Raw genomic sequence first — 12,220 nt, 5'->3', positions numbered from 1 at the left:
AGGAAACTGCCTCCTATGTGAAGAATGCTTATTCTAGGAGATCTTTAAAGGGATGATTCCCTGCCCTAGGGTAGCTAGATGGCTCAGTGGATAGAGAACTGGGCCTGGAGTCCAGAAGACCTGAGTTCCAATGTGACCTCAGACACTTATTAGCTATATAACCTTGGGCAAGGCAGTTAACTTTGGTTAGCCTTAATCCACTGGAGAAGGAAGTGGTAAACCACTCCAGTATCTCTGCCAAGAAAACCCTATGGACAGTATGGTCCCATGGGGTCATGAAGAATCAGACATGACTGAACAACTATGACTCTATCCTCAGTGAGTTTACAATCTAATTGGCAGAGAGACAAGGAGTATAAGGAAGAAAATGGGGTCAGTGTATTGCAGGCTTAGCCATGAGAGACTTGAGGAAGACACATTACCACATAAGATCACTGAGTCACATTCTGTGTCCCAGTGGAGACATCTCTGATTATGGTTCTACTGGAGGCAGAGCGAGAGGGCGGGAGGCTTCCAACAGATGCAGGGAGAAGGCTGGAGCCATAAACTGTCAGAGCTGGAAAGGCCCTTGCAAAGCATCTGCTCCAGGGCCTTTTTAATCTTTTTTGTGTGTCATGGTCCCCTTTGGCAGTGACTTTGGAGCCCTTATCAGAAGAATGTTTGTTGGCTACATTTATCACTGGAGGGAATGCTAAATTTCAGATAGATGCTAGTGGAAAAAAAGATATACTTTCTTTTTCTGGTCCAAGTTCATGAAATCAAATTAAGATCCTCTAATCTAGTCCAACTTCCTCATTTTACAAATGAGGAAATGAAGTTCAGACTTGTTCAAGGTCACACAGTTAACTGTTATTAGAAAATGGACTATATCCCTCTCAGAAACAGGTGTAACTATTAATTTTCTTTCACCTGTGACCAAAAAACCCACACAAACCAACTATTGAAAGTGAAAGAAAACAAAAAAGTAAAAGAGAAAACCAGCAGAATGAAGAGCAGTGATCAAACTAAGAAGTGACTGGAGGGCCAAAGGATCGGAAGCAGCCTAATTCATTCTCTTCTCTGGTCCTTCAAGGCCCCTCTCCCATCACCTTCTCCTTTTCAGGGTCATTCTCCATCCCCCCCACACTCCAGGGGCCTTCAATCCCATCCCTGCCTACTGTGAGAGACTAGGGCCACACCCCCACAAAGTTTCCTGGCCACCCCTCCCACAGCCTTGTCCTAGTTATGTTGTCAGAAATATAACTTTCTGGCACAGTCTTTTTTTTTTTTTTTTAAAGAACAATCAAACAGTCCATTACACTCATCACTCATTTACTCATTACTCATTACTTTTGTGGAATTGTGGTTTTTTTGTGTGTGGCAAGTTTTTGTTTTGATTAATTAATTTATTTTTAGTTTTCAACATTCACTTCCACAAGATTTTGAGTTCCAAATTTTCTTCCCATCTCTCTCTTCCCCCCACCACAATGCATTCTGATTATCCCTTCCCTCAAATTGCCTTCCCTTCTATCACCTTCTCCCCCTTTTCTTTCTGCCTTCCCTTCTATTTTCCCATAGGGCAAGATAGATCTCTATAACCCATTGCCTGTATATCTTATTTCCCAGTTGCATGTAAAAACAATTTTTAACATTTGTTTTTAAAACTTTAAGTTTCACATTCTCTCCTTTCCTCCCTCCCCACCTGCCCTCATTGAGAAGGCAAGCAATTTGATGTAGGTTTTACGTGTGTAGTCACATAAAACACTTCCATAATAGTCATGTTATGAAAGACCAACTCTATTTCCCTCCATCCCATCCTGCCCCCCATTCATTCTATTCTCTCCTTTGGCACTGTCCCTCCCACAATCTTTTAAATACATTCCAATATAATACTGTGTCTACATCGGAGGACTGTGACGTGGCAGGAAGGGTGAGCAGAATGGAGACTTTGGTTGGAGATTGAGTGTGGGAAGGTCTTGCCTCCCTCTGTGAAGATTTCTGTGCATGTACTCCACTTCCATTGACCTGTGTTGAGGGAGTGCCCCAGAGGCAAGAGAAGGCAGTAAGACAGTCCTAGGGAAAGCCTCTGGTCCGCAGGCTCGTGCAGAGTGATGGTGCTTTGTAAACAGCATCCCAAAGGGTGTTCTGGCTGAGCTGTGTCTCTCTGGTCTGCCCAGTGGAGAAAGCCAGCCTGTTGCCTCAGATTTCTGGCTACACCATGATAATAAAGAGCTGTCAGAGCAGCACCCGTGGGAAGAAGAACTATTTCACAGCAGCAAATAATAATTGCGCCGAGGCCCGCCCAGTTTCTCCAACACCCCATGGATCAGAGAGCGGAAAAATATTATTCTTGCCCATAAAACTAATCACAGTTTCTATTTTTATCTCCTCACGAGGAAGGATGGAGAACCTGGATCAGTCATCACATCAAGGGAGCAACCATGGGGAAGGATGACTGGCACTCCGTTGACTTCTGGGACCCTGGTCCAGCCCAGCCTCACAGGCCAATGCCCCATCTCTCCCAAAGCAGCTGACTTGGGTCCTTAATAACTGTGACCTTGGGCAAAAAATATTCACTGCTGTAAACCTCAGTTTCTTCATCTGGGAAATGGAAGAAAATACTTGCACTGTCTAGCTCACAGTGTTGTGAGGAAAACTTGGTAGAATTTGAGCTATTATTCTCAGCCTCTGGGAGAAAGAAATAACAGGATCCTTACTGGAGGGTGATCACAGGGATTGAGGCTTGGAGTTACAAAGACCCTGAGTTCAAACCTTACCTTAGATCCTGAGTCTGTTTCCTCATTTATGAAGTGAAGAGTTGGGACTCTGTGATTTTAAAAAGTCCCTTTTGGTTCTAAAGCTATGATCCCATGATTCTCTTTGCTATTCTTTAGTAGTTCGGTCATGTTCTGTGGAACCCTTTGGAATTTTCTTGGCAAAGATACTAAAGTGATTTGTCATTCTCTTCTCCAGAATGTCATCATTTTACAGATGAGAAACTGAGACAAATGGGGTTAAGTGACTTATCCAGGATCACACAGTCTAGCAAGTGTCTGAGGTCAGATGTGAATTCAAATTTTCCTGATTCTAGGCTCAGTACTCTATCTACTAACCGTCCCCCAATTTTCTTAGCAGAGGTTCATCAAAACCCTAAAAGAGGGCTAAGTAAATGGTCCAGTGGGCATAGAAGTAGAGAAGTAGTGGGCAGAGTATTTTATGTCTTAGAAGAAGGTGACTTTTACTAGAGTGAGGTACAGGACACAGGAGGGTAGAGTAAGAACTTAGAGGCAGGCAGGGTAGGGTAAAAATGGTAGCCACAGAAGAAAGACACACAGAACAGAAGGGTGGGATGGAGAAGCTCAATTTGTTAGAATACATGAGTTAATGAGGTTAATGTTAGAACTTCAGCCTTAGCATGGGCTGGTTCCCCTACTCGAAAGAAAACTTCCCAGCCCTGGCTAGTCATCTCACTAACCAAACTCTTGGTCACAAGGAGGACCAGGTGTATGACTCAATGTTACTCGTCCCCTCTACCAGAAAAACAACCCAGAGCAGATGCCAAAGCAATGGGGGTGGATCAGGGAATCATCTTTATGTGTGAAGTGTAACACAATGTTCCTATTATTAGAGATATAAAATATACAAGGACAGGCAACATGGTGTGGTGGATGGAGGGTGAATGGACCTTAGAGTCATGAAGACCTGGGTCCAACTCCTGTCTCTGGCATGTATGAACTTTGAGACCATGAGCAAGTCACTTAATTTCTCAGTGGTCCCAGGAAACTCTGTCAAAGATGGGAGATTTGGAACAAGATTTGGAACAAGTTACCTATCTCTGTGGTTGTGTCTCTCAAGGATCTTGTGTGATCTTGACATGTATAGATGATAACTTGCCTTTTTGGAGGAAAGCTTTTAAGGCTCCATTTCAAATTCTTAAAAAAAATCAATTAACATACAAATACAGTAGAACCTCTCCCCTTCTAAGTTAACCAGGTGATTGTGAAGATGGGCAACAGTCTAATACATGACAAGTGCCTAAGCGGGGCACAAACCAGAATGCCAACTGAGGTCTAAGAGGGAAAGGTGGTTACTAATTAGAGGCATCAAGGAAGGCTTAGAGTGGGAGGTGGTATTTAAGTTAGACTTAAAAAAAATTGGCTACAAATATAATAGGGATTGAGGATGAAGCAAAACATTTCAGGACTAGGGAATAAAATTGCACAGGTGTTCAGAAGAAGGGAAGCCAGTACTCCAGTTGGAGTGGAATATAGAGTATATGAAGGGGAGGGATATGACATAAGGCTGGAAAGGAGATGGTGAAAGGTCTTGACATCCAGGTAAAGGAGTTTAACTTTTGTTTTTTGGTGTTGTTCAGTTGTTTTACGTCCTGTCTGTCTCTCTGTGACACCATTTGGGATATTCTTGGCAAAGATCATGCAGTGGTTTGCCAATTTCTTCTCCAGCTCATTTTACAGATGAGGAAACTGAGGCAGAGGGTTAATTGACCAGCCCAGGGTCACATAGCCAGTAAGTGTCTGAGGCCAGATTTTAACTCAGGAAGATGAGTCTTCCTGACTCCAGACCCTAAACTCTTTTCACCGTGCCACCTAGTTGGCCTTTACTTAGGCAATTGGGATCCACTGAAGCAATTTGAGCAGATGCATACTGTAATCAGTTCCATGCATAAGGAAGATACATCTGGCAGCAGAATGAAAGAGGCACTGGAGTGGGTGAGAATGTAGGAAGAAGAACTCTTAGGAGACTATTGCATAAGCCCAGGTGGATGGTGATAAGGGCCACCTGTGCTGGGTGGTGGCAGCAGAAAGAGAGTGGCTCATTTGCTACTTTCTCACATCTAATCTTTTCTCCTTCTCTAGTCATCACTGAGGATCAAGTGAGCTGCTGAGCTACCGCTGCCCGGCCCTTCATAGGCCACATAGGAGAACCTGGCTAAATGTGGAAAGGACAGTGTGGAGGGGAGCACTGGACTAGAAGAACGCAGTGTTCAGATGAGAGTGTGATCTCTGTGAGGTGCAATGCAGGGAGATGATGCGATGGCTGAGCACATATCTTCTCAAGACACCATTTTCATCATACTACTTCAGAAACCTCCTTTTGTTTTCTGTACATTTTAAAATGCTTCATTGATGGGCTTTCCCCTGCTCCCCTATTTCCATTCTTCCTTCCTTCCTTCTTTCTTTCCTTTCTTCTCTTCCTCTTTCCTTTTTCCCTCCCTCCCTCCCTTCTTCCCTCCTTTCCTCATTTCCCTCCTCCCCTCCCCTTCCCTCCCTTTCCCTCCCTTTTCTTTTCCTTCCCTCCCCTTCCCTCCCTTCCTTCTTCAACTGAGATAATATAAATAAACCACTTTTGAAACCTTGAAGTGATATGTAAATGTTACTTTTTCTTTTTTTGCCATTGTTGTCACTAATTCTCCTATTCTCAGCCTGGACAGTACCTCACCTCTCTGTCAGATGTGGGAAGCACACTTTAGCCTCAGGCATGTGGAATTATAGTTGGTCATTGCATTGATCAGCATTCTTAAGTTTTTTAAAAGTCATTTTTCTTTACAATGTTTTAGTCATTATATAAATTGTTCTTCTGGTTCTGTTCTCTCTGAATCAGTTCACACAAGTCTGTCAAGATTTCTCTGAATCATTTGTTATGGCACAATAATATTCCTTTACATTTATATATTAAATTTGTTCCGTCATTCCACAGTTGATGGGTAGCCCCCTTTATCTAGTGCTTTGCTAAAATAAAAGGTATTTCTATGAATATTTCTGTACATATGGGTCATTTTTCTCTTTCTTCTATCTTTATGAAGTATAGATCTAATAGTAATATCACAGGGTAAAAGGGAATGTACAATTTAGTGACTTAGGAAGCACACTTTGGGGCAGCTAGGTAGCACAGTGGAAAGAGCATCTGGGATGGAGTCAGGAAGACCTGAGTTCAAATTCAGACCCAGACACTTACTGGCTGTATGACCCTGGGTAAGTTACTTAACCCTTTTTGCTTCAATTTCCTCATCTGTAATATAAATTGGAGAAGAAAATGGCAAACCACTCCAACATCTTTGCCAAGAAAATCCCAAGTGGGAGAACAAAGAGTCAGACACAAATGAAATAACACCACCACTATTACTACTACTACTACTATTACTACTACTACTACTACTACTACTACTACTACTACTACTACTACTACTACTACTACTACTACTACCACTTATCACTACTACTACTGCTTCCAAATTGTTTTCTAGAATCAATGGATCAGTTCACATCTCCAACAACAGGGTATTAGTGAACTTATTTCCCCATATCCAACAATAGTTATTTTGGCAGGGTCATCTTTGACAATTTGATGAACATGAGATGGAAAATAGGGTTATTTCAATTTTGTTTGTCATTATTATTTGGAGCATTTTCCCCATATGATTAGTGATACTTTTCTTTTCTTCTTTTGAAAACTGCCCATTTATATCTGTTGGGGAATAACTCATTCTTGTATATTTGAATTCATTCTCTACAACCCTTAGATATTAGACCTTTTTATCAGAGATAGATTTTTGTGCAATGAATTGCTTCTGTTTTTAAGAGTTGTTGGTTTTGTTTGTACAAAACCTTTTGAATTTTGTGTAATTGGAATTGTTCGTTTTATCTCTTGTGATCTTCTTTATCTCTTGTTAGATTAATAATTATTCCCTAATTCACAATTGTAAAAGCTGTCTCCTTTCCTGTTCCTGTAACTTGTTTGTGATGTAACATTTTGTATCTAGGTCATTTGTCACTTGTGACATATAGCAAGAGATGTAGTTCTAACTTATAGAAAGGCTGACGATTTGTGTGGGTTTATTTTATATCTTGTTACTTCAATGAATTTATTTAAATTTATTTATTGTTTCAGTTGGATCTACTGGGTTCTCTAAGTAAACCATCATTTTATCAGCAAACAGCAATAATTTCCCCTGTCTTTGCCTGTGCTTACTTCCTCCATTTATTTTCCCTGTCTTATTGCAGCACTTAGAATTTCTAGTACTATATCAAGTGATAGTTGTGGAAATGGACATCTTTGATTTTTTCTGGAAGGTCCTCCTCTGTGCTGGTGTTTGATTTTAGATACTATTTATCACATTAAGGAATGAGCAATTTTTCTATGTTTTAAAACTCTTTTGATAGAAAAAGGAATATATATAAGAAAATGTATTTTTCAAAAGTTTTTTCTACTTCTGTTAAAACATATAATCTCATGATTTATATTGTTTTTATTATTAATATAGTCTGTTATATTTGTGCCTTTCCTAATATCATATCGAACCAATTTTCACTCTTGTTATAAATCCAACCTGGCCATAGTATATAATCTTTTTTAATTTATTGCTTCAGTTTCTTTGCTGGTATTTCATTTAATAGTTTTGCTTTTGTAGTCATCAGGGATAATAGTCTATAGTTTTCTTTCTCAGCTTTGTCTCTTCCTGATTTAGGTTTCAAAACTATATTTATATCATAACAGCTAGCATTTAGCTAGGGTTAGAAAAATTCATCTTCCTGAGTTCAAATCTGACCTCAGACACTTCCTAGCTGAGTGACCCTAGGCAAATCACTTAACCCTGTTTGCCTTGTTAAAATGAGCTGGAGAAGGCGGTGGCAAACCACTCCAGTACTATTGCCCAAAAAACCCCAGGTGGGGTCACAAAGATTCAGACATGACTGAAAAAGCCTGAACAACAAAAGCTGGCATTTATTTACACAGCATTTTAAAGTTTGCCAAATGCTTTACAGATATTATCTCATTTTATCCTCACAACAATCCTGGGAGAAAGATGCTACTGTTTTCTCCATGTTATAGATGAGGAAACAGGCAAACAAAGGTCAAGTGACTTGCCTAAGGTCACATAGGTAGTCAGTTCCTAGGATTGGATGTGAATTTAAGTCTTTCTGACTTCAGTTTTTGCATTTTATCCACTGGGCCACTCAGAAGGAATTTATTTTTCTATTTTTTTTTTTGCACACAACTTATGTAATAATGGAATTAACTGTTCTTTGAATGCTTAACATAATTCAATTGTAATTCTATCTGGTTTTGGGTTTTTTTCCCTTTGGGAGTTATTTACGATTTGATTTGATGAGATTTCTTTTTTTCTGAGGCTATATTAAATTCCCTATTTCTTATTGTTAATTTAAGTATTTTATAGATTTGTAAATATTCATCCATTGCATCTAAATCATATGTTTTGCTACCATATATGTGGTCAAAATAATGTCTAATAATTTCCCTTATTTGTAGTGAATTCTTTTTAATTTAATATTTTATTTTCCTCTCTTTAAAAAAATTAGCTAATAGCTTATCTATTTAGATAATTTTTCTCCTATGGCTCATACTCTTGTTCAGTTCAGTTATGTTCTTTACTTTCAATTGTTCTAACTTTTTCTTTTATTTTCACAATTTCTGTTTTTGTATTTAATTATGTTGTTTTGATTTGTTGCTTTTCTAGTTTGCTTTTAGTTGTTTATCCAATTCATCGATCTCTTTTTTTCCTCTTTTGTTGATGGATGTGTTCAGTGACACAAATTTTCCCCAAGGACAGCTTTGGCTGATTCCGCAAAATTTTGGCATATTATCTCATTGTGTCATTTTCTCTGATTATTTAACTCATCAATTCTTTAGAATTCAATTAGTCTCCATTTAATTTTTAATCTTTTCATGAAAGAAACTTTATTGATTATAATTTTTATTATGTTTTGTGTTTACTAGGATGTGTTTACTATCCTTCTTTTCTGCATTTGTGTACGAAGGTTTTTTGCCTAACATATCTTGTTGCCCCAGCTAGACTCTAAGGGTCTTGAAGACAAGGGCTATATAATCTTTCTCTGCATCCCTCAGTCTCTGAATTCTTACTGAAGATGTCCTCTAGTATCATAAGGGTAAATGCTATCAGCACACATTCTTTTCCTTTCAGATTCTGCACAGAACATCTTCCGTAACATTTAATATAGAGAATTTTCATTTAATATAGAGAATGAAAGAATTGTTGAACAAAGTTATCTTTTCATTTAATATAGAGAATGAAAGAATTGTTGAACAAAGTTATCTCTCTGGCTATATCTACTCGAAGAGATCAATGACTACTCAAATGAGATCTGCCTAACAATTCATACAATTAAAACCAAGTAGATAAAGAATGCACCTTGCCCCGAGTATGATACACAGTTGGACATAGACTTTCAGTGCTCTCACACTGCTCCCTGCTTCCAGAGTTCATGTTTTTTAACACCTATATCTTCCCAGTGATGCTATGTGGCTGTGACCCATGGAACACCATAATCTCAAAAAAAAGGCCCAATCTCCAAATAGCAACAACAACCCCCCCTAAAACGCCACTTCCCAAAAGTGGATGGCCTAAAGGACAATAATAAAAAAAAAGAGAGATTTAGGTAGACTCCAGGAGATTACCAATGAAGCCTTGTAATTATAAAAGATAATATCTAAGAAACATAGGATTGGAAAAGATACTGGGCTAGTCATGAAAGAAAAGGATAATGGATGATTTTGAGTCCATAGGGCAACAGTGGTACAGGATTGGATTGGAATCTCTTAGAATCAGAGATGAGAAGGGATAGCATTCCAGTCAAGGGATGCAGTTTATGCAAAGATTTGGAGATGAGAGATCACATTTCACATAAAGGGAACATGGATTAGACTAGTTTGGCTGGAACAGAGTAGATAAAGGGGAGTAAAATGTAATAAACTTGGAGAGATAGGCTAGAGCCAGACTTTGGAGGGTTTTAAATGATCAGGAGCTCATATGTTATCTTATAGATAATAAGGAGCCACTAGATCAGAGTAGGTATAGACATAGGCAGTATAGAGGCAGAAGCAGCATAGCCTTTTACTTACTATAAACTGGAATTGATGAAGGTCTTTCCACATTGCAGCCAGTATAATACCTAATTGTCACTGGATAGCTCCTTCCCAAGGAAAATTTTGGAGGACCAAGGGATGAATGTTGGGTGGCAGCTTGCTTTCTGGTGACAGAGGGAAGGTGAAATTTTTATGTAGCACCTGTGGGAAAAAGCCGGTCTAACATAGAGATATCTAAGAAGGCAAAAGATTTGGTACATCCTCTCTTCACGCCCAGGGCATCTCCAGATTGTCACCTGCCACAAGATTCCTCCAGGGAGGATCTTGAACAGTCTAATTTTCTGATCTCTCTCCCACCAAATCTATTCTCCACAGACTCAATTTTCAGTGTTTAGCACACTACTACCCTTTACACAGTCCTTATTCCAATGATTCTGAACTGTCTCCTCCCCCCCGAACCCCTCCCCAAACCCCTGAGGAACATTGAGTAGGTGCTGATAGAAGGAGCTGAACGTGGCACCAGGACAGGCTGCATACAAGGAGGTAATGAGTTAATGAGCTTTTTACCACAGGTGATCTTAACCCACAATGTGGATCAGTGACTGCAAGAAGCTTCATCATCTACACTATACCTTTGATGTTTCTGCTGTTGCTTTCATTCAATGCCATCACCACTTTACATTGGGGTGAACTGCAAATATTTATCATCTACCACATAGATCAGATTGTTAAGCTCCAAGACTTGGTCCTTCCAAAGTGGAGAGGCTAAGTTTGGGATTTCTAAACTTTGTTTTCCATACTGCTCACTCCTTTCAGGAGGTATTACATTGCTTGTTTTGTTTTTGTTTTTGTAATACGGCTATTACCATGTAGCATCTGTGTAATGGGATTGCTATGGCAAGGTAACCCACATGATAGCAATGGATAGGGGAACAGCCCATGTAACAAGCCCCTCTAATCTTCCTCCTTTGTCCTGGGCTTCTGGCTTACCAATAACAATAGTCTAGGGGAAAATGTGGGCTTCATGTAACAGATCTCTCTTTTTCTTTCCTTTTCTTTCCTATTTTTTACCTTGGGCTGGCTTGGGAAGCAAGTGATGGCTATTTGTTCAGGTCTGGGAACTCTCAGGGAAAGCTTATGGTGTTGCTACCTCTCCCATTCCTCATATTGAGAAGAGGAAAGAGACAGGCCATGAGATAAACCGTAGCACAAACCTCACCCTACTTTCAAATTCATTCCATCTACATTTATCATTTGACCCAGATCCTGGTGGCCATCTATTGAGCCCTAGGCTCTTGTTTCCTCAATCAATTCAGTGCCTGGTTTTTCTCTCTATCCCAACTTCTATTCTCATACTAGGGGACTTCAGTAGACACCCCTCAAATAAACTAACTTCTGGGTTCCTACTCCATGATCTACTCCTCCTTACTTTACCTCAGCTATACACAGAGATGCTTATACCCTTGATTTATCCATCACTTGCAAGTGTTTCAGTTCTATGTTCACTGTCTCTGAAATTCCTTGATCTAATCATAAGGTCTTGTTGATTCCAGATTTCCCAATGCCCTACAATTCCCAACTTTGTTCTTCATCCTTGCTATGACCTCTATTCTCTCTACTCCTCAGTTCTCCCAGGTCATCAACCCTGCATTGACTGCCATCTCCTTCCTTCTCTATCTCAACTCCTTGATGAGCTAATTTAGCTTTACGTCATCTTCTACTTTGGAAGCCCCATCCCTTTGTCCTATTGCCAATCATGTCTTGACAAACCCAATCCTGGATTATTCCTATCATCTATTTCCTTTGCTTCCATTTACATCCTGCTGGTTAGAGCTGAAGAAAATCATGAAACCCCGACAACTGATTCCACTACTAATTTATGGCATCTAATTTCAATTGGATCTATACTGAAGGAAGGCATTTATATCCCTATTAGACTCACAATCTCATTCCTCCATAGGAGTTGTATCAAACTTTCTCATCTCTCCTCAAGCCTCCTATGACAACCTTTCCCCCAACCACCTCTACTGAGGACTTTGACTTATACTTCACTGAAAAAAAAATGGAGGTCATTTGTTGAGAGCTCCCTCTTCTCCCCTCCTTATCTCAACTCATTCAGACATCTTTCCCAATTATATCTTCCTTCATTTCTATCTCACATGAAGAAATGGTCTTCCTTGTTAAATCCATCTTCTCTACATGCACCCTTGATCTCTACCCCCTTTCACCTTTTCAGGTAGATTTCACTATTCTCATCCTCAGTTTCTCTCTTCTCCATCCATCTCTTCCTAATTACTGCCTCTTTCCCAACTGTCTAAAAACATGCTCATGTCTCCACCATCCTTCCATTATTTGTATTATTCCATATTTTCCTCTC

This window comes from Notamacropus eugenii, chromosome 2 (genome assembly GCF_028372415.1).
Source record: "Notamacropus eugenii isolate mMacEug1 chromosome 2, mMacEug1.pri_v2, whole genome shotgun sequence".
NCBI lineage: Eukaryota > Metazoa > Chordata > Mammalia > Diprotodontia > Macropodidae > Notamacropus > Notamacropus eugenii.
This window is presented reverse-complemented; position numbering follows the sequence as displayed.